Consider the following 22,912-nt stretch of genomic DNA (forward strand, 5'->3'; position numbering starts at 1 on the left):
AGAATAAAACTGAACCACTTTTTTACCCATACACAAAAATAAATTCAAAATGGATGAACAACCTAAATTTGAGACAGGAAACCATCACAATTCTAGAGGACAACACAGGCAGCAACCTCTCTGACATTGGCTGTAGCATCTTCTTTCTAGATATGTCTCCTGAGGCAAGGGAAACAAAAGCACAAATGAACTATTGGGGCTTCTTCAAACTAAAAAGCTTCTGCACAGTGAAGGAAACCATCAACAAAACTAAAAGGCAACCTATGGAATGGGAGAAGATATTTGCAAGTGACATATCCAGTAAAGGACTGTACGAAACAGTTGAATCACTATGTTGTACACCTAAAAGTAATATTACACTGTATGTTAACTAACTGGAATTTAAATAAAAACTTTTTAAAAAGGTTAGTATCTAAATATATAAATTAAGACATACTTTAAAAGTGAAAGAGATGCTATATATGATGTCTATGCTCTTAACTCAGAGGAAAATTGTGCTAATTGTCAAGATGAGATACACAGCCACTGTATCAAAAGCATTTGATTTTTTAATTTTCCTTTATATTTTTAAAATTTTTTTTTAACATTTTATTTATTTTTGAGACAGGGAGAGACAGAGCATGAACAGGGGAGGGTCAGAGAGAGGGAGATACAGAATCTGAAACAGGCTCCAGGCTCTGAGCTGTCAGCACAGAGCCCAATGCGGGGCCCGAACTCACAGACCGTGAGATCATGACCTGAGCCGAAGTCGGCCGCTTAACCGACTGAGCCACCCAGGCGCCCCATATTTTTTATGTTTCATAATTTTTGACTGTTAGTATCAGGTTATGCTACAATAGTGACCATTGGTCAGACAATATTAATCTATTTTATATAACCTCTGGTAGTGTTTTCATCTTCTCAAGTGGAAAACTAACACAAGAAATGTGGGAACTATTTGTTTCCAGAAACCTTCTGCATTTGTTTTTATCTCTCCTCCCACTAGATTATGTATTCCTTTAACTGACATCAGTGTGTTAGCTTGGCCAGATGGTATCCTCTACATTGCATTGTACTTGTTATTTTGTTTGCTGAAATGATCAAACTAATTGAACTCAGTTCATGTTTTAGACACATGGAGTCAACTTTATCTCTTCCAGTATTGGAGAACTCTTTCCTGAATTGATGCTGCCATGTTTACATAGATCATAGGAGAGTAAACGAAGGGAGGTAATTTTTTTTAACTTGTAAAATAATTGTATTTGGAATCTTACATTCTAGAAGAATATACTCTCTCGTATACATAGAATGTAAATTCTCTATTTAGAGAATGGTAATTAGACTCCAAAAATGAGAAGAGAAGGAAGAGGTTAGAGACAGTGACTGAATGAAAAGATACTTTTACTTAAAAAAAGAGCACGCCTTGTGTAATCCGTAAAATAATGAATATAGTGTTATGTTCATATAGAGGTATTTTTAATTAATACTTGTAACTGAAATCTTTTTTACAATATTACTTTATTTTATTGGTATGATTCTATAATGAAACGATATGAGATGGAGAAAGGGAAAATGATGGTAAAGGCAATGGTTTGAGTTTTTTGTTTTTGTTTTAATTTTGCTTTGCATAAAAGAACCATTAATTGAAGGTCTGTTTATCACATTCCTGTTGTATTACTTATCTCTGATGCACAGGGAGGTTTCCTTAAGAAATACAGAAGAGAATCCTGGGCAAAGGATTATAAGTACTGATTTTGCAAGGACACTTTGATCTACCAAAATTATATGTCCTTTGTTGGAAAAGTCACAAATTTTCCATTTTACAATCCCACTTGCCAGTGTATACTTTTGTTTCTAAATTAGGGGCAGAAACACCAGTTTCTAAGGAGTTCAGGGCTGGTTGTAATGTAATAAAATTGCAAGCTCTCCTTATCAATGCAGAGCCATCTGACATTCTTACAGGACATGTTCAGAATAGAGAATGCCTAGCACAATGTTTCTGTTTTCCCTTGACAGAACATATGAATGATTATTTGTGTGAGGGTTCCTTGTGCACTCTGCTCATCTGACCACTCTAGTAGATTGCTCTAAATTAACTCCATGCTTTTTCATGTTCTTCTAGTCCAGGGGTCAGCAAACTTTTTTCTGTAAAGGGCCACATAGTAAATATTTTAGATTTTGCATGTCCTATGGTCTCCGTTGCAACCATTCAACTCGACCTCTCATAGCGCAAAAACAGTCATAAGCAGTACAGTAAGAAATAAGTGTTGGTATGTTCAATAAACAAAAATGCATTAAGAATGAAATTTGAATTTCATGTACTTTCCATGTGTCATGTATACTAGTTTTCTTCTTCAACATTTTCAACTACTTAAATGTAAAAGTTATTTTAATCTTTTGGGTTGTATAGAAACAGGCAGTGGGATGGATTTGATTCATGGCCCATAGTTTATTAACCTTTATTCTAGTCAAACATATCATATGTTATGATTTAATTAACAATTTTACCACTGTCCTATAAACTCTCAGGAATTTTGCCCTTCATCTGAATCTCTTTTTGCTTCTTTGTTATTCAGTGAATAAATGAATGAATGAACCAACCCATTGAGGAAAAATATGTTCATAGTTGTGTGAATAATTAATACATGTCAGTGGCAGACTCCAGAGCTGGAAAGTATGTTTGTGCTATCTGATTAGGATGTTGCTATCCCAGAAGAGTCTTCCTTCAACTACTGTTTTGTAGAGAAGTATTATTGAATTTATGTTCATTCTCTGTGTTTATATGCAAGTTAAATTTTATTAATAAAATAGCATTCTCCCAGTGGAAAATGCTGAGAAAACTGTGGTGAGGAACAAAGAAGAGTTGAGTTCAAAACAAATTAGTCAACGGATTTGAAATGATGCACTGCATTGATTTGTCTCTTAAGTTCTGAGAACCTATCAATTTAATTCTTTCAATGTGGCAAATTGCTCTTTTACATTATTTTTCAGACTTTCCACAGGGAAAAACATAGCAAGTGTGTGTGTGAGAGAGAGATTAGACTTTAGTAGCCTACATGCCTTTTTAATTCTTTTATTTTTCTAATAAAGGAGAACAATAGTATATTTCTAATGCTTTATTTCTGTTGATTAATGCTATTATACTCTTAGTTCCTTTCTTTCTCAAATCATTTATGTTTGATAAGATTTTTTTCTTTCTCTTAAATTAATGTAATAAGTGTTAAAGATATTTTCTCTTACTCTTAAATATTAAAAATATGTTGAGACAGAGAAACATTAACCTTTGTTGGAATATCTTATCCTTGAATATACTCATTGTTATAAAACCAATTTATAAACGTGGTCTAGTTTCCCAAGAATGCTTTTCATGCATCTGGAATGCTCATGTAAATGCTGCTATGTTCACAACATCTTGGGAACAATTCTTTGTTGCATAGATTTGGATAAATAGAAAACACAACAAGCATCCACATTTCAAATACCCAGTACATAAAGTATTCTGTGTCCTCCAATTATGTACCCTATAGACAGATTGAAAATGCTCTCAGAACCTCATTCCAAAAGGCTTGTGCCCACATGATTGCTTCTAAAAGACAAACATTTTAGTTGAACCTTTTCAAAAAGCCAGGCAACAAATTATACTTTTCTCTCCATTATGCCTCTACAATTGTGTGAATTTCAGTGATATATTTATATCCTTCTCTGTGTGATGACTTGTCAAAGAGATTAAAGTCCTCATCATGCCTAATGCATGCCTAAAATAAAGATGAAGTCACTAAAAGGCTTTAAATAAGGCCAAAATATGAATGTGTTGAATAATTTCTAGACCTAGCAATGCCCTCCCACTTCATGGAACACCTTAGGAAAGCCGTGGAAAGTCAGGGTTTATAATCATCCTCTTCTCCACACATGGCATCTGCCAAATATCAACATCCCAAATCATTTATAGGAATGGCCCAACTCAAGACTGATGAATAGGGAGAGTGGTGATGTACTGGCTTAGATTTATTGCTTGAGCTCTTCTGGCTCACCTTTATTCTCCTTCTCATATCTTTTGACCTCTCCCTTGAGTTTTTATAATTCTGCTTTGGGTTGTGGGTTTTTTTTTTTTTCATGCTTAAAGATTTAAGTTCAAGTTAGTTAATGTACAGTATAATATTAGTTTCAGGAGTAGAATTTAGTGATTCATCACTTACATGTAACAGTGCTCATCACAACAAGTGCCATCCTTAATACCCATCAGCCATTTAGTCCATCCCCCTGCCCATATCCCCTCCCCAACCCTCAGTTTGTTCTCTACAGTTAAGAATGTTTTATGAGCCTAGAAGGCTCAGTTGGTTATGCATCCGACTTCAGCTCAGGTCATGATCTCATGGTCCATGAGTTTCAGCCTGCATTAGGCTCTGTGCTGACAGCTCAGAGCCTGGAGCCTGCTTCAGATTCTGTGTCTCCCTCTCTCTCTGCCTCTCAAAAATGAATAAATATTAAAAAAAAAAATTACAAAAGAATGTTTTATGGTTTTCTTCACTTTTCCCCCTCCATGTTTATCTGTTTTGTTTCTTAAGGTCCACATATGAATGAAATCATATGGCATTTGCCTTTCTCTGACTGACTTATTTTACTTAGCATAAGACACTCTAGCTCCACCCACATCATTGCAAATGGCAAGATTTCTTTTTATGGCTAATATTCCATTGTGTGTGTGTGTGTGTGTGTGTGTGTGTGTGTGTGTCTGTTTTATCCATTCACCAGTTGTTTGTGGGATCTTGCTTCAAACCCTTCATTAAATGTGTTTAAACAATTTTCCAAAAACAATTTCAGAGGGGAAGGAGGTGGGGGATGGACAAAATGGGGGAAAGGAGTAAAAGATATAGACTTCCAGTTATGGAATAAGTAAATCACAAGGATGAAAGATAAAATGTAGGGAATATAGTCAATGGTACTGTAATAGCATTGTATGATGACAGATGGTAGCTACACTTGTGGTGAGCACAGTGTAACATATAGAGTTGCCAAATCACCATGTTGTATATCTGAAACTAATGTAACATTATATGTCAAACATACTTTGACTAATTAATTAAAAACAAACCCCAAAACAATTGTACCTAATTTTTATCTTTTCCTTCTTTTATTTGCTATTCTTCATCTGCCATCCATTTATCTTTTACTTTATCCTTTTTTTGTAACATTATGCAGATCTTGTATTGATTTCTTTGGGATTACTCATAGGTGAAGAACCAGTGATTTAGGGGTTCATGTGCAAAACAGTGTTCCAAGCTAAGAAGGATTCCCTTCATGACCAAAGACTTTTTTGCCTGTAAGCTATTAGTTTTTAGTCTCCCTAGATAATGGAGATAGGCAGATTATCATTGTTCACAATAAAAAGTCTGTCTTCTTCCCAATGCCAAAGGGACACATTCATACGATTCCTTGGTCTGCACCCCCATACTGGTCATCATAGCTAATAAACCTTCTTCAAGTAAGCTCCTACCATCAATCAGCAGAGTATATTCTCTTTGTTATAAACACATGGTTTACAACTTGCTTTTCATGGTAAGTCTTTCACCTGTGAGAAATATGCATCAGTAGGCATTTTCTAATATGAGAAGCACCAGAAATTTCTTTTGGTTTCTACCTATAGGAAACTCGAAGTGAATGTTCTTTTGCCAAATATCCCTAATTTATGCTTTAACATGTTAGGTGTCTTCTAAATTCCATTTTGTTTCTTTTTTTCTTTTCTTTATAAATAATTTCCTCTAAAAGCGGACATACCAAGTTAACACCATCATTAAACCGGAAGTCTTCCACTCAGCTCTTCTGGCACAAATGTTGGAATTCCTTTGTCAAAATTTACAGCTTATTTTGGATAGTATTGACTTTGCTATCTTTCAAAGAATGATACATACCAGCTTTTGAAAGTCCAGAATCTGCCTCTGAGATTATAGGACTAAAATACATATTAAAATGCATCCACAGACTCTGAACATATATTCTCTTTTCTTGTAGGATTTTTAAAACTTTATTGAAAAATAACTAACAGGTGTATGGTATATATTTAAAATGCACAACATAATTATTTGATATATATATACACATTATGGAATGATTTCCAAGATGCAGATAATTAACTAATCCATCATCTTACATAGTTAATTCTTGTGTGTGTGTGTGATGAGAATTCCTAAGACCAACTCTCAGCAACTTTCAAGTATGTAATACTATATTATTAACTATAGTCACCATACTGTACATTAAATACTCAGACCTTACTCTTCACATAACTGAAAATTTGTACATCACCCTATCCCCCTTATCCCCTGCCATGGTAACCATGATTATATTTTGTTTTTCTATGAAATCAGCTGTTTTTTGTTTTGTTTTTGTTTGTTCATTTTGTTTGTTTTTTAAGGTTCTTCATGTAAGTGATACAGTACAGTACATTGTGTATATATGGCACATTTTCTCTGTCCATTCATCTGCCAGTGGACAATTTGGTAGTTTCCATATATTGGCTATTGTGAATAATGATGCAATGAACATGGGAGTACAGATATCTCTTCAAGGTATTTTGTTTCCTTTGGATATATACCCAGAAGTAGGATTGCTGACTATATAGTAGTTCAATTTTTAGTTTAAAAAAAAAAAAAAACTACCATACTGTTTTTCCATAGTGATTACACCAACTTACATTCTCATGTTATGTCAGAAATTGTTTTGTCATTTTCTAGAATTTCTTAAAATGAGGCAAGCTCATATAACATACACTTAACCATCTTAATGTGAGCAACTCAGTGCCATTTAGTAAATTCAATATCCAGCCAACACCACAATCCAGACAAAACATCTTTATCATGCCTCAAAAAACTCTCTGTATTCATTAAACAGTCACTATTCATTTCCCCCTTATCCTCCAGACTCTAGGAGCATCAATCTGCTTTCTGTGCCTATGGATTTACCTTTTTTGCATATTTATGTGAATGAAATTGTATAATTATATTATTTTGAAAATGATTTAATGAAAATGGTGTCAACATGGGTGTTAGAATCCCTGAATTTAACTCTTTATTATACCACATAAATTTACACAAATGATAATTTCATTAAAATTTAATTTCTTTTCAGCTTTAAAAACTGTGTATCCTCATTAATCAATAAGAATCATTTGTAGATACCCAGTGCACCTGAGTTCTCTATTGGTAAAAATACATCAATCAAGTTTCTCAAGCATGGTCTTATTCTTTACATAAAATGGTGTTATTTATTCCTTTATTAGATTGAAAAAGTAAATTAAAAATGATGATCATATCACTACTTTCATGGCACACAGTATTAAAATAGTTCTGAGGGAAGTCAACAACTCTATGAAACATAATAAAACTTGTGTAGGAGTCCCAGAAGAAGAAGAGAGAGCAAAGCAGGCAAAAAAATTTATTTAAAAAAATAGCTTGGGGTGCCTGGGTGACTCAGTTGGTTAAATGTCTGACTTCGGCTCAGGTCGTGATCTCACAGTCCGTGAGTTCGAGCCCCACGTCGGGCTCTGTGCTGGCAGCTTAGAGCCTGGAGCCTGCTTCAGATTCTGTGTCTCCCTCTCTCTCTCAATCTCTTTTTCTACCCTTCCCCCACTCATGCTCTGTCTCTCAAAAATGATTAAACATTAAAAAAATTTTTTTAAAAATAGCTCAAAATATCCCTATTATGGGGGAAGGAAACAGATATTCAGATTCAGCAGGCACACAAAAATCCCATCAAAATGAACAAAAAGCAGGCCAACACCAACACATATTGTAATTAAATTTGCAAAATACAGTGAGAAAAAAATATCTTAAAAGCAGCAAGACAAAAGTAGTCCTTAACTTACAAGGGAAAACTCATATGGCTAGCTAGGGATTTCTCAAGGGAAAACTGGCAAGCCAGAAGGGTGTGGCATGATATATTCAATGTGCTGCATGGGAAAAATCTGCACCCAAGAATACTGTATCGAACAGGACTATTATTCAGAATAGAAGGAGAGATAAAGATGTTTCCAGACAAATAAAAACTAAAGGAGTTAGTGATCACTAAACCAATCCTGCAAAAATATTAAAGATGACTCTGAGTGCAAAGGAAATGCCAAAAATGACAAAGACAGAAAGGATCAGAGAAAATATCCAAAAACAACAACAAAACAAGTAATAGAATGTTAATAAATACAGATCTATCAATAATTACTTTGAATGTAAATGGACTAAATGCTCCAATTAAAAGACATGTGGTGCCCGAATGGATAAAAGTCAAGACTCATCTATATGTTGCTTTCAAGTCAAGTGATGCATTTTAGACCTAAAGATGCCTTCAGATATAAAGTGAGGGAAAGGAGAAACTTTTGCATTTAGTTTCTCCAGTTTTTACTTAAATTCCAGGTAGTTAACATACAGTGTAATATTACTTTGGGGTATAGAGTTTAGTGATTCAACATTTACAAACAAAATTTGGTGCTCAAAACAAGTGCCTTCCTTAATCCCTATGACCTTTAACCCATCCCCCCCATGAAAGTGAGGGGGTAGAGAAACATTTAACACACAGATGGATGCCAAAAAAGAGCCAAAGTAACAATACTTATATGAGGCCAATTAGACATTAAAACAAAGAGTTTAAAAAGAGATAAAGAAGGGCATTATATATTCATAGAGGGACAATCCAACAAGAAGATATAACAATTGTAAATATTTATGCACCCAACATAGAAGCACCCAAATACATAAGCAGTTCATAACAAACTTAAGAAAACTAATTGATAATAATACAAAAAAAGTAGGGCACTTCAAAACCCCACTTATATTGACTAAACACAAAATAAACAAGGAAACAATTGCTTTGAATGACACACTGGACCAGATGGACTTAATAGATACATTAGAACATTCTATCCTAAAACAGCAGAATACACATTTTTTTCAAGTACACATAGAATATCCTCCAGAGTAGGTCACATATTGAGGTCACAAAATGGCCTCAACAAACACAAAAAGATTGAAGTCATACCATGCATCTTTTCAGACCACAACGCTATGACTAGAAGTCAACCCAAGGGAAAATTTGGAAAGACCACAAATACACAGAGGTTAAACAACTTGCTACTAATTATTATTGTGAAAAATTATATGCCAACAAATTGGACAACCTGGAAGAAATGGATAAATTTCTAGAAACATATAAACTACCCAAACTGGTAATAAACAACAAGGAAGAAATAGAAAACTTGAACAGACCAGTAGCAAGCAAAGAAATTGAATCAGTAATCAAAAATCACCCAATAAACAAAAGTCCAGGGCCAGATGGTTTCACAGGGAAATTCTACCAAACATTTAAAGAAAAGTTAGTACTATTCTTCTCAAGCTATTCCAAAAAATAGAAAAGGAAAGAAAAGTTCCAAATTTATTCTATGTGGCCAGCATTATTACCCTAATTCCAAAACAAGACAAAGACTCTACTAGAAAATAGAACTACAGGCTAGTATCCCTGATGAACATAGATCTAAATATTCTCAATAAAATACTAGCAAATAAAATCTAATAGTACATTAAAAGAATCATTCACCACAACCAAGTGGGATTTATTTATGGGATGAAAGCGTGGTTCAATATTCAGAAAACAATCAATGTGATAACACCACATTAATAAAAGAAAAGAGCCACAGGATCATTTGAAAAGATGGAGAGAGAGTATTTCACAAAGTACAACATCCATTTATGATAAAAACCTCAATAAAGTAGGGATAGAGGGAACATACTTAAGGTAATAAAGTCAATATATGGAAATCCCACAACTAATTTCATTCTCAATGGGGAAAAACACAAAGCTTTTCCTCTACGGTCAGGAACAAGACAGGGATGTCCACTCTCACCACTGATATTTAACATAGTACTGGAAGTCCTAGCCTCAGCAATCAGATAACAAAAAGAAATAAAAGGCACTGAAATTGGCAAGGAAGATTTGCATATAATATGATACTCTGTATAGAAAACCCAAAGACTCCACCAAAAACTTGCTAGAACTGTTACATGAATTCAGTAAAATTACAGGATACAATATCAATGTACAGAAATCTGTTGCATTTCTATACACCAATAATGAAGCAGCAAAAAGAGAAATCAAAGACTCAGTCTCATTTATAATTGCATCAATTACCAGAAGATATCTAGGAATAAACCTAACCAAAGTGGTGAAAGACATGTACTCTAAAAACTTTAAAACACTGATAAGAGAAGTTGAGGGACACCTGGGTGGCTCAGTCAATTAAGCAAGTGACTTTTGATTCTGACTCAGGTCGTGATCTCACAGTTTGTGTGATTGAGCCCACATCAGGCTCTGTGCTGATGGCACAGAGTCTGTTTGGGATTCTCTCTCTCTCTCTCTCTCTCTCTCTCTCTCTCTGTCTCTCTCTCTCACTCTCTCTGTCCTCCTCCCCCACTCGTTTTCTCTTTCTCTCTCAAAATAAATAAATAAACATTTTAAAAAATTGAATATGACACAAAGAAATGGTAAAATATTACAGGCTCATGGATTGGAAGAACAATATTGTTAACACGTCTATACTACCCAAAGCAATGTACACATTTAATGCAATAATAACAGCAGCATTTTTCACAGAGCTAGGACAAACATTCCTAAAATGTGTATGGAACCACAAAAGACCCTGAATAGCCAAAGCAGCCTTGAAAATGAAACGCAAAGCTGGAGGCATCACAATTCTAGACTTAAACTTACATTACACAGCTGTAGTGACCAAAACAGTATGGTACTGGCACAAAAACAGACACATAGATCAATGGAACATAACAGAAAACCCAGAAATGGACCCACAACCATCTAACCAACTAATATTTGACAAAGCAGGAAAGAATATCTAATGGGAAAAAGACAATCTCTTCAACAAATAGTGCTGGGAAAACTGGACAGAAACATGCAAAAAAATGAAACTGGACCACTGCACTATGAAGGAAACAATCAAGAAAACTAAAAGGCAGGGCACCTGGGTGGCTCAGTAATTGAGCATCTGACTCTTGATTTCAGCTCAGGTCATGATTCCAGAGTCATGGGATTGAGCCCTGCATTGTCACTGAGTGTGGAGCCCTTAAGATTCTTTCTCCCCCACTGTCTCTCTCCCAGTTTTCTGCCCCCTCTCTAAAATAAAATAAAATAAAAAACTAAAATCCATCCAAAGTCCTTTTTTTGGTACTAAATTAGTTTATTTGAAGGAATGGTACAAATGAAAGAAGTTAAGTAGATGTTTGGTACAACTTACAGAAAGGGGAACGGTTACCCCAGCATGCATGCACTGTCTTGGTGACCAGGGAAGTCACCCTTGTGGCTACTGCAAGACAATATAAAGCTTAGCTCCCATTATCACTGTTTCCCAAGGTGTGCTTGTCAAATAGGTACTCTGTCATGCCAGATTCAGAAGTCCTCATCTTGCACAGGTTGGTTACATGGTCACCCAATTCTTTGATGTATTTCATCTGCTCATTCAGGTAATGAGTTTCAATGAAGTCACACAAATGGGGGTCATTTTTATCAGTGGCCAGTTGGGAGAAGATATTTGCAAATGACATACCTAAGAAAGGGTTAATATACAAAATATATAAAAAACGTATAAAATTCAACAACCCAAAAATGAAGAATCCAATTAAAAAAATGGGCAGAAGATATGAACAGGCATTTCTCCAAAGACATTCAGATGGCTAACAAACACATGAAAAGATGCTCAACATGACTCATCACCAGGCAAATACAAATCAAAACTACACTGAGATACCACCTCACACCTGTCAGTATGGCTAAAATTAACAACACAAGAAACAACAACAGTTGGTGAGGATGTGGAGAAAGGGAACCCTCTTACACTGCTGATTCCCACCAACAAACTGGCTGCAAACTGGTGCAGCCATTCTGGAAAACAGTATGGAGATTTCTCAAAAAGTTAAAAATAAAACTACCCTATGATCCAGCAATTTCACTACTAGGTATTTACCCAAAGAATACAAAACACTAATTAAAGGGATACTTGTACCCTGATGTTTATATCAGCATTATCTACAATAGCCAAATTACAGAAATAGCTTGTGACCATCAACTGATGAATGGATAGAGGTGGAAATGGAAAACTAGCCATAAAAAAGGTTGAAATCTTACCATTTGCAATGACATGGATGGAACTAGAGACTACTATGCTAAGAAAAATAAGTCAGTCAGAGAAAGACAAATAACATATTTCACTCATATGTAGGATTTAAAAACAAAACAAAGAAAGGGTAAAAAGAGAGGAGGCAAACCAAGAAACAGACTCATAACTATAGAGAACAAACTGATGGTTACGAGAGGGGAGGTGGGCAGGGATTTGGGTTAAATAGGTGATGGGGATTAAGGCATGTGCTTGCTGTGACGAGCACAGGGTATTGTATGGAAGTTTTGAACCATTGTATTTTACAACTAAAAGTATTATTACATTTTATGGTAACTAAGTGGAATTTAAATTAAAACTTAAAAATATAGAAATTAAAAATAAATAAGTTCTGTTTTCTAAACATTTCTGTATGTCAGATGAATTAATTATAATTCTTACAAAAATTCTTCCAGTTCACTGTGAATATTACTAACATACAGATTAGTAACTCTAGTTTATAAAATCTTCCTAAGCTTGCACAATTAAGAGGTAGCAGATTCAGAATTCCAACTCAAGTCTTCCTAGGAATAATGCAAAAACTAAGCAATATTAAACACTTCCCTTTTATTGTTACCCACTAGAAACATTTAGAGACCTAAAGAAAATGAATACAAATAGAGCTGTGGTAATATTCAGAACCCATCTTTCTCTAGAGAAGTCAGCCTTTGGACTCCAAGCCTCCAAATAATGCATCTCCCTGTATTTAGAACAAAGTAATGTAATGATATTGATGGTAATCATAGTATACTAATAAACACTGACATTCAATTGACATATTATATATTACAAACAAATATATGTATATATACAAAACACTTTAAGACTTATAGAGGGGAACCTGGCTGGCTCAGTCAGTAGAGCATGTAACTCTTGATCTTGGGGTCATGTTCCAGCACTTGCTCTTTTTTAGAGATTACTTAAAAAAAAAAAAAAAAATATATATATATATATATATATATATATATATATATATATATATGGAAGGTAAGGCTTCTAGAAATAAATTGCATTTTAAAATATTTTGAATAAATAACTTATTTTGTGTTTAAAAATTATCATAATTAAAATCAAACAAAAAGCAGGAGATAACATAGGATGTTGTTTCTATGCAGAAAATAGTTGAAACGATGCCTGTATATATTAATTGACAAAAGAAAATGATATAAAAATTATAAGGAATTTAAAATCTTCTCAAAATATTTTTACATGTGATATTTTTAATTTTATTGTCACATAATATTTATTAAAACTCAATATTCATTTGTATTTTTATCAAATCTCTTGAAAAAGTTTAACATATTGAATTATGTTTTGATGTTTTTTGGTAAAATTTGGTTTTTAAAACTTGATCCAGATTGTTTTGTTTGTTGCTATTGTTTTTATTGCTTTTTTCTTGTTAAAGTGACAATTTATTCTAAATCTCCTGAGAATCTTCCAAAGAGATACCTCTATTTCCAAAATTACAGTTTGCCCCTTCATTCTTTGTGATAACTTTTTTTCTGTTCATCTTATAAAAATGATACTACATAATTCTTTTTATTTTAGACAGATAAACTGAAGTACAGTGAAAAATCAAAACAATAAAGCTATAATTTGATCACAGATTTGCATAATTTAATTGCTAAAAGAGTAACACCTATATTCTCCAAAGATGAGAGATTTATCTGCTCATGTCCCTTGAAGTACATAGGTAATCACAAAATAATATCAATAATTCAAAACAAAGTCATTCAGAAAATATGCAATTTAGAGGAAAAACAAAGACTTCAAGGACATGTAATATATGAAATATACAGAATTATGTCAACAATCCTCATGTAAGTGGTCTAAATATATTGAATTTTATAAAATAAAAAATTATATTAAAATATTAATGACAGCCACCACATTAGAGATGTTGATTATAATTGGATATTCCACTGTAAGGCTTGAATTCCTTTGATGACCAACAAATAAAATACAATGTATCCAGGTTATTTAGCCAAAAATTTTCAGCAAATGAACTGTTAAATTTACTTAGCTACAAAATTAATATTTGCCTGCACTCCAAATCACACCCTTCAAGATGCCAGTGTTTAACGCTGCTATTCAGAAGTAGCCTGTTTTAGTAAATCTCTGTGCTTTCTTTTTATTAATAAAAATGATCACAAATTGACATTTGAAAGAGTTTAACAAATTCAACCTCTAACAACTCTTCTCTTCAGAACTCAGAAAGAAGTTAATGATGTTTAAAGTCATATGATAAGATGGATGTAAGATTTTAAGTCTTGCAACATATTACAGCCTGCTTTATATTACAATTGTTGCAACTCATGCCTTATTTTCTCTACTAAGCCAAAGTCCCTGGGTCATGCCTAACTCATTTTCATATAACCTGTGCTGCCTCCTATGGAGTTTAGCACATTATAGTCACTTAGAATTCACTAATTGATTTTCGTGTTTGTGCCCTACTGAGTTCAAAATGTTCAATAAACCTGTTATCAAGTTTTATATGGAATCTGCCTAGGAAAGGAATGATTTTTAAATTATAGTTTTAGATAAGCAATTTTGTAGTGGTATCAAGGGAGTTAAAAACACCTCTTAAATGCTATTAAGAACAGTTCAGCTCAGGTAATTCACATTCCAAATTTCTGAAAGCATCCCGATTATTGGCACTAGGGAATTTGATTCCCAAGCTTCTTGATTTCAAGGCTGAGCCACTGTTGCCTTGACTGGCAATAACTTAGGAGAAAAGCAAACCTTCTTATTCCTTTTAGTCAGCAGGACTTTACCATGAACGGCTTACTGTGAAGTCTATGTCCTTGGCCTTGTCCTTTATGGATGAGTTTGCAGTGACTTCCAGAGATCAGAGAGTTATGAATATATATTAAAGCAATTTTCTCATAAACGTTGTGCAAGTCAGATTTCAGAGAGTTTAACCTATCCTTTTCTAGTTTTAGCTGTTGCTCTTCACACACACATATACACACACAAAGGGGCTTGCTGATGAAAAGACCATAAGTTAACACTGAAAAAGATGGGATATAAATAAATTCAATCTATAAAAAATCTTTCTCCAGAATTCAGAAAGAAACATAATTTTTAATGGCATATGACACTGTGATATAAGATTCTAACAGCATGTGGCATATTACAATCTATTTTATATTTTAATTTTGAAACCCAATGCCTTATTTCCTCTATAGGCTAAGTGTATTAAGCCTAGTGCCACATATTTTAAAAGTCTAAATCCTTTGTTTAGTGTATTGATTCAACCTAGCTAAGTTAAACTATCTTTCTCCAAATCTTCCTGTTATGGTCCCAGGTTGGGTAGGGTTGGAAGAGTGAGACAGTACCATTTTGCTCTAAAGGCAACAGGGGCTCTTGAAATTCATGCTTTTGGCCCTGATCTGCCTTCTTGCCTTGGGGCACTGGGAAGCAGTCAGGTAGAATTCTTCCAGATCCCACTGGATTGCCTCCTTTAATAATGTTCTGGGACAGGTTGGCATGCAGCACTGAGGCAAAGGGTGCCTGCTCCTTCTGCAGGCCACCTTCATCATTGAAGTTGTGAAAATGTGTTAAGGAAAGGAGTCAAAATTGGAGTTGGGAAGCCATGAGGGAAGGACTCTCAGATATGTCTCACACTTGGAAGCTTGCATAGTCCAGCAGGAGAAAGGAAGATTTCCTCTCCCCTGGCAACAGAAAGTTGTCCATGCCTGCAGCCATGGACAAGCTACCACTACTTCGAAATCTCATTTTCTTCCAATGAACTTTTATTCAAAATAACCCCTGCCAAATTCCTCCTTTCTTTTATAAAAATATGCTTCTACTCCTTTGTTCTCTGCACTTCCCTATGGTTTTTTATAGCTTGCTTGTCCCAAATTGCATTTCCTGTGTGATTCCTGAATAAACTTGATTTTGCTGGCTAATCACTTAAATTTTTCTTTTAAAAGACTGACGGTGTAAAAGACACAGCTCCTATTTTATCTTCACTGGTCCCATTTTATCCTCACTCTCCTTTGATTCATTGATCTTCTTCTTCTTCTTCTTCTTCTTCTTCTTCTTCTTCTTCAGAGAGACGGGGGGGGCACAAGTGTGAGAGACAGACAGACAGAATCCCATGTGAGGCAGAAGTAGAGAGAGAGAGAGAGAGAGAGAGAGAGAGAGAAGTGGGGTTCACCCGAAGCAGGACTTGTGTTCACCTGAAATGGAGCTTGAGTTCACCCTATGTAGTACTCAAATTCATGAACCATGAGATCATGACCTGGGCCAAAGTTAGATGTTTAACCGACCGAGCTACCCAGGCACCCTGGAGCTTTTCTTCTTCATTGCTGTTCTAAATCAACTTCAGGTCCACCACCAGATACAAAAGCAAAATTTTCCATAGTGTTTTTTAATCAACATTAAAATTCTACACTCACTAATAAATTCCATATTTCGTATCATTCATGGTGGTTCTACTTCCCCACTCAAACCCATATGTTGCAAAGCACAAATTCTAATACCCAAATATAATTTTCTAATACTGAAATATGCTAGTTTTGTACTAATACAATCATAGCCAATTGAAAAATGCCTACTACTTCACTTAAAGGAAATTTATGAAAAATACTGTTTCTTAAAAAAAGCACAAATAATTAACAGAAAGCTCATATAGAAAAGTGAATTTCAGACAACATATAAGTTTTAACTGAGAAATTGCTCAATGTCTATGTTATTCTTTATTTTCAAGCTAATTTTGCTTAAGTCTATCTTTAAGCTATGTTTTCATAAATATTCTAGGGAAATAAAGTTTCTGATACTTGAATTGCTTTAAAATATCTTTGATTTCATGACTAATAATTTTGGTGGGGATAGAGTTCTTTGTTTAAAATCATTTCAACCTCAGAATGTTCAAGAGCTTATGCAATTACTTTTTAATAAACACTCCTTTTTTAATGTTTTATACTTATTTTTGAGAGAGAGAGAGAGAGAGAGAGAGAGAGAGAGAGAGAGAGAGAGCAGGGAGGCACAGAGAGAGAAGAGGATAGAGGATCCAAAGCAGGCTCTACACTGACAGCAGTGAGCCCAATTTGGGGCTCAAACTCACAAACCATGACCATGACCTGAGCCAAAGTTGGACCCGCAACTGACTGAGCCACCCAGGTGCCCCTAATAAACATTCTTAGTGGTGAAAATAATAGTGTGAATCATTTTGTCATTGTGGTTTCCCTGTGTATGGTGCCTTGAAGTCACTTAGAATTCTCTCTCCTTTCTCGGTATCCTAAATTCTTCCTATGACTTGTCAGGTATGTCTCTATTCATTCTTCCTTGCCATTTGATAGGCTCCTTCAATTAAAAGCTCCTGTATTTAGGATGTTTTCTTCTTTTATGAATTTATTTAATCATTATTTTCCTTTTTTTTTACTCTATTACTTCTTTTTGGAATTTTTATTATTTAGCTGTTTGATCCTTGAATTAAACATTTAAGTATTTTATCTTTCCTTCCCTATTTTCCATGACTGTTGGTTTTTGTTCTGTAAGATTTACTCAACACTTTTTCTAACTCTTTTTAGGTTCTAAAGAACTTTTTAAAATTTTCTGCCTGTTTAACCTACTGAAAAGGAGAAGATATGTCTTCAAATGATATGTTTGATAAGGGGTTAGTATCCAAAATATATATAGAACTTATCAAACTCAATATCCAAAATAATAGAGTTAAAAAATGGACAGAAGACCTGAATAAACATTTTTTCCAAAGAAGACATACATATGGCCAATAGATACATAAAAATATGTTCAACATCACTAATCATGAGAAATGCAAATCATAAACACAATGAAATAGAACCTCATACCACTCAGAATGACTAGTATCAAAGACAAGAAATAACAAGTGTTACTGAGAATGTAGAGAAAAGGGAATCCTTGTGCACTGTTGGTAGTAATGTAAATTGATGCAACCACTGAAGAGAAGAGTATGGAGGTTCCTCAAAAAATTAAAAATAGAATTACCATGTGATCCAGTAATTCCACTACTGAGTATTTGCCCAAAGAAAACTAAAACACTAATTCCAAAAGATACATGCACTCTTATGTTTACTGCAATATTATTTATAATAGCCAAGATATGGAAGAAACCCAACTTTCCATCCATACATGAATGAATAAAGAAGATGTGGTATGTATATATACAATGAAATATTAGTCAGCCCTAAAAAAAGGAATGAGATCTTACCATTTGTAACAACATGGATACACATAGAGGGTATTATGCTAAATGAATTAAGTAAGACAGAGATTTCACTTATATTAACTAAGTCAGACCATATTATTTCACTTATATGTGGAATTTTAAAAAAAAGAACAAATGAACAAATAAACAGACTCTTAAATACAGAGAACGAAGTGGTGGTTGTCAGGAGGAAGGTGTGTGGGGGGAGTGGCAAAATAGGTAAAGGGGATTCAGATATGCAAACTTCCAGTTATAAAATAAGTCACAGAGATGAAAAGTACAGCATAGGAAATACAGTCAATAATATTGTTAACAATGGTGACTACACTTAATTGTGGTGAGCACTGAGCAATGTACAGAATTGTGGAATCACTATGTTGTACACCTGAAACTAATATAACATTGCATATCAATGATACTTCAATAATAAATTTAAAACATTCTGCCTATTACTTTTTATGATACTTCTTTATAGGTAGTCAGTATCTTTTCTAATCTCACTCAGGATATTAATCAGTCTTTTAGGCTTATGTTTTGCTCCATTATATAGACTTGTTTCCTTCAGAAGTAGATGTTCTCTTTTATTTGTTTTTAAACTTATGCATTCAGTTTTCCTTAGAATTTTGTATTCTTCAGTTCTCATGTGCTATAGACTGAATGTTTGTGTCCCATCCCCCCCAAACTCATATATTGAAATCTTAACCCCCAACATGATGGTATTAGAAAGTGGGTTCTTTGGAAGGTAATTAGGTCATGGGGGTAGGGCCCTCATTAAAGGGATTAGTGCCTTTGTAAGAAGAAATACCAAAGTCTGATCTTTCTGCTACCTGCCATGTGAGGATACAACCAGAAGACAAAGATCTGCAAATGAAGAAGTGTGTTGTCACTAGACACTGAATCTACTGGCACCTTGCTGTTGGACTTCTCAACCTCCAGAACTGTGAGACACGAATGTTTGTTGTTTAAGCTGCCCAGTCTATGGTATTCTGTTATAGCAGCCCAAATTGACTAAGACACCGCTAACACTTGAGAATGAAAGAAAAGAAAATCTACCTCGTTGCTATATAGATACAAGAAAATTCACTGACAGGTACATTTTACCTTAGCATGATTGGTGGCAATATGGCTGCTATTTATGCATGGAGTACCCAAACTGCCATTAGAAGCAGAGAAAGACTTAACTTGATGGTATCAACACTAGCTTAGCTGGCCCTAGTTTCCCTGGATACATTTTTTAAATACTCCTTTTCAGAAAAAGCTTGCTTTGTTGCTTTGTCTTCATTAAAATATAGTTTGAACATTATGTTCCAACTTGATTACAGCCATTCCAGTCATTACATCTGCAATCCAAGCTGGCATAAGAAGGAAGAGAGGAGAAAGACACTCCTCTCACTAACATGCACCGCCAGAAATTACACACACCACCTTTACATCTCACTGACCACATGTCTTCACATGGCCACACCTTACTAAAAGAAGGCTGGCAATTTAGTAATTACTCTAGATGTTTTTTGGGTCAGCTAAATTTCAGGGATGCCATTGCTGATTAAGAAAGGGAAATGACTATTAGAAGGTAATTTCTAATTCCTATCACATCAAAGAACTAATTATTATGAGCCATTAGGAAGTGTAGAAAAAAAAAGAAACTAACATTTAAAAAATATCCAGCATAAACTGCATATTCATATCCAATAGTGTCCTAGAAAATTACATAAATGGTATCTCAATTGATCTTTACTGCAACTCTGTGTCAAAGGTATTACCATTCACCAAATCAATAAATTGTTACCTTGATTTGAATGTTAGTCTGATTCTTTTATTTTTTTATTTTTATTTTTATTTTTAGAGGTAGAGAAATCAGGAGAGAGGGGCAGAAGAAGAGAAAGAATCTTATGCAGGCTCCACGCTCAGTATGGAGCCCTATATGGGACTCGGTCCCACGTCCCTGGAATCATGACCTGAGTCGAAATCAAGAGTCAGATACTCAACTAACTGATCTACCCAGGCACCCCAAACAGTCTGATTCTTAATCCTATATTCATTTTTATGTGATGGATTATAGTCCAGCAGTTAGACATTTTAAATATTATGGGGCGCCTGGGTGGCGCAGTCGGTTAAGCGTCCGACTTCAGCCAGGTCACGATCTCGCGGTCCGTGAGTTCGAGCCCCGCGTCGGGCTCTGGGCTGATGGCTCGGAGCCTGTAGCCTGTTTCCGATTCTGTGTCTCCCTCTCTCTCTGCCCCTCCCCCATTCATGCTCTGTCTCTCTCTGTCCCAAAAATAAATAAACGTTGAAAAAAAAAATTAAAAAAAAAAAAAAATAGAAAAAAAGGTGAAAAATATTGTAAACTACCTCAATCGAATGTGTATTGTACTTAACCAAATATACACTATGATACTATGACAATGTCTTAAACCATATTTCCATCAAGTAACACTCCTAACACATAATTACATAGTTTAATTCATGACATATGAGAATGAAAAATAATATTCACTATATGCAGATAAGATGCATATTTTATTCCAATTATATACGTAAACATAAATTTTCTTAATGATAGATTAATATATCCATGACAAAATTTGTCATACACATTAAAATTCATAGAAGTATGATTTCTTGAAAAGATGTACAAATGGAAAATTTTGCTATGAAAAATGAGATTTTGAAATGGATGCATGTATTCCAATATCTTCATTTAATTTCCAAAGTTTTTTTAATTTTTTTCCTTTTTTTAAGTTTTTAATTAAATACCAGTTAGTTAACATACAATGCAATATTAATTTCAGGTGTACAATACAGTGATTCAGTACTTCCATATAACACCCAGTGTTCATCACAATGAATGCACTCCTTAATCCCCACCATAAGGCAAATATTTTTATTCTTAAAAAAGTTTTCTGCATACATTACATGTCTACATACATCATAATAAAAAGGTGTTTTTATTTTGTTGTTTTGTTTATAAATTTAGAGCTGACTGATACTTACAGTTTGCTACGTTTTCTTCAGTCACACTTTAAATTTGACAATACCTATTTTAAAATGAGTGATGTGATACTTTTATTGGTTTCATTCAGACAAAGACTAACTTTGCAGTGAGATATAGTAAGTATTAAACAGAAAGCTTACTTCAAAAGGCCATTAAAAACTGTAATCATGAAACAGGTGTAACAGACTCAAATAAGCAGCAGTGTCCTCACTGATTGGTACCAGTTGTAAATTACTGAAAAACAGTGAATCATTCTCCTTCATTCCTTTCAACAGTATGAAGTTAGCAAGCACTTTTAGGCCTCAGTAATGAAAGGGAAGGAAGAACACACTATCAACTTGTTGGCACCCTGAATGCTGTTTAATGCAGCACACGGCCATTTGGCAGCCACTTCTATTTGTGACAGTCTATACTCAGGCATGTGTTTGATCCTTCAGGGTGTATGTTCAATATCAATATTAGTTTCTAATATTAGTTTCAGGTAGAGAACTTAGTGATTCATCACTTACATATAACACTCAGTGCTCATCTCCATAAGTGCTCTCCTTAATAGCCATCACTCATTTAAATCATCTCCCTCACCCACCTCCCCTCCAACAACCCTCATTTTGTTCTCTATAGTTAAGAGTCTGTTCTCTGGTTTGCCTCTCTGTTTCTTATTATCCCCCTATGTTCATCTGATTTGTTTTTAAATTCCACATATGAGTGAAATCATATGGTATCTATTTTTCTCTGACTTATTTCACTTAGCATAATACACCCTAACTCCATCCATGTTGTTGCAAATGGCAAGATTACATTCTTTTTAAAGGCTGAGTAATATTCCATTACATATATATAACATTCATACACACACACACACACACACACACACATATACAAATACACATATCAACTCTTTATCCATTCATCAGTCAGGGGACATTTGGACTATTTCCATAATTTGGCTATTGTTGATAGTGCTGCTATAAGCTGCTATAAGCATATCCATTCATGAATCAGTACTTTTGTATCCTTTGGGTAAATACCTAATACTGCAATTGCTAGATCATAGGGTAGTTTTACTTTTAACTTTTTGATAAATCTCCACACTTTATTTCAGAATGGCTGCAACAGTTTGCATTCCCACCAGCAGTGCAAGAGGATTCTCCTTTCACCACAACATCGTCCACATCTGTCGTTTCTTGTATTGTTGATTTTAGCTATTCTGACAAGTGTGAGGAGATACTGCATTGTAGTTTTGATTTGTATTTCCCTGATGATGAGTGATGTTGAGCATCTTTTCATATGTCTGTTAGCTATCTGCATATCTTCTTTGGAAAAATGCCTATTCATGTCTTCTGCCATTTTTTATGATCTTTTTTTTTTGGTGTGTTTTTTATAAATTCTTTATATATTTTGGATATGAACCCTTTATCTGATATGTCATTTGCAAATATCTTCTTCCATTCTAAAGATTGCCTTTTAGTTTTGTTGTTTCCTTCACTATATAGAAGCTTTCTATCTTGATGAATTCCCAAGTTTATTTTTGTTTTTGTTT

Source organism: Lynx canadensis, chromosome F2, assembly GCF_007474595.2.
Source record: "Lynx canadensis isolate LIC74 chromosome F2, mLynCan4.pri.v2, whole genome shotgun sequence".
NCBI lineage: Eukaryota > Metazoa > Chordata > Mammalia > Carnivora > Felidae > Lynx > Lynx canadensis.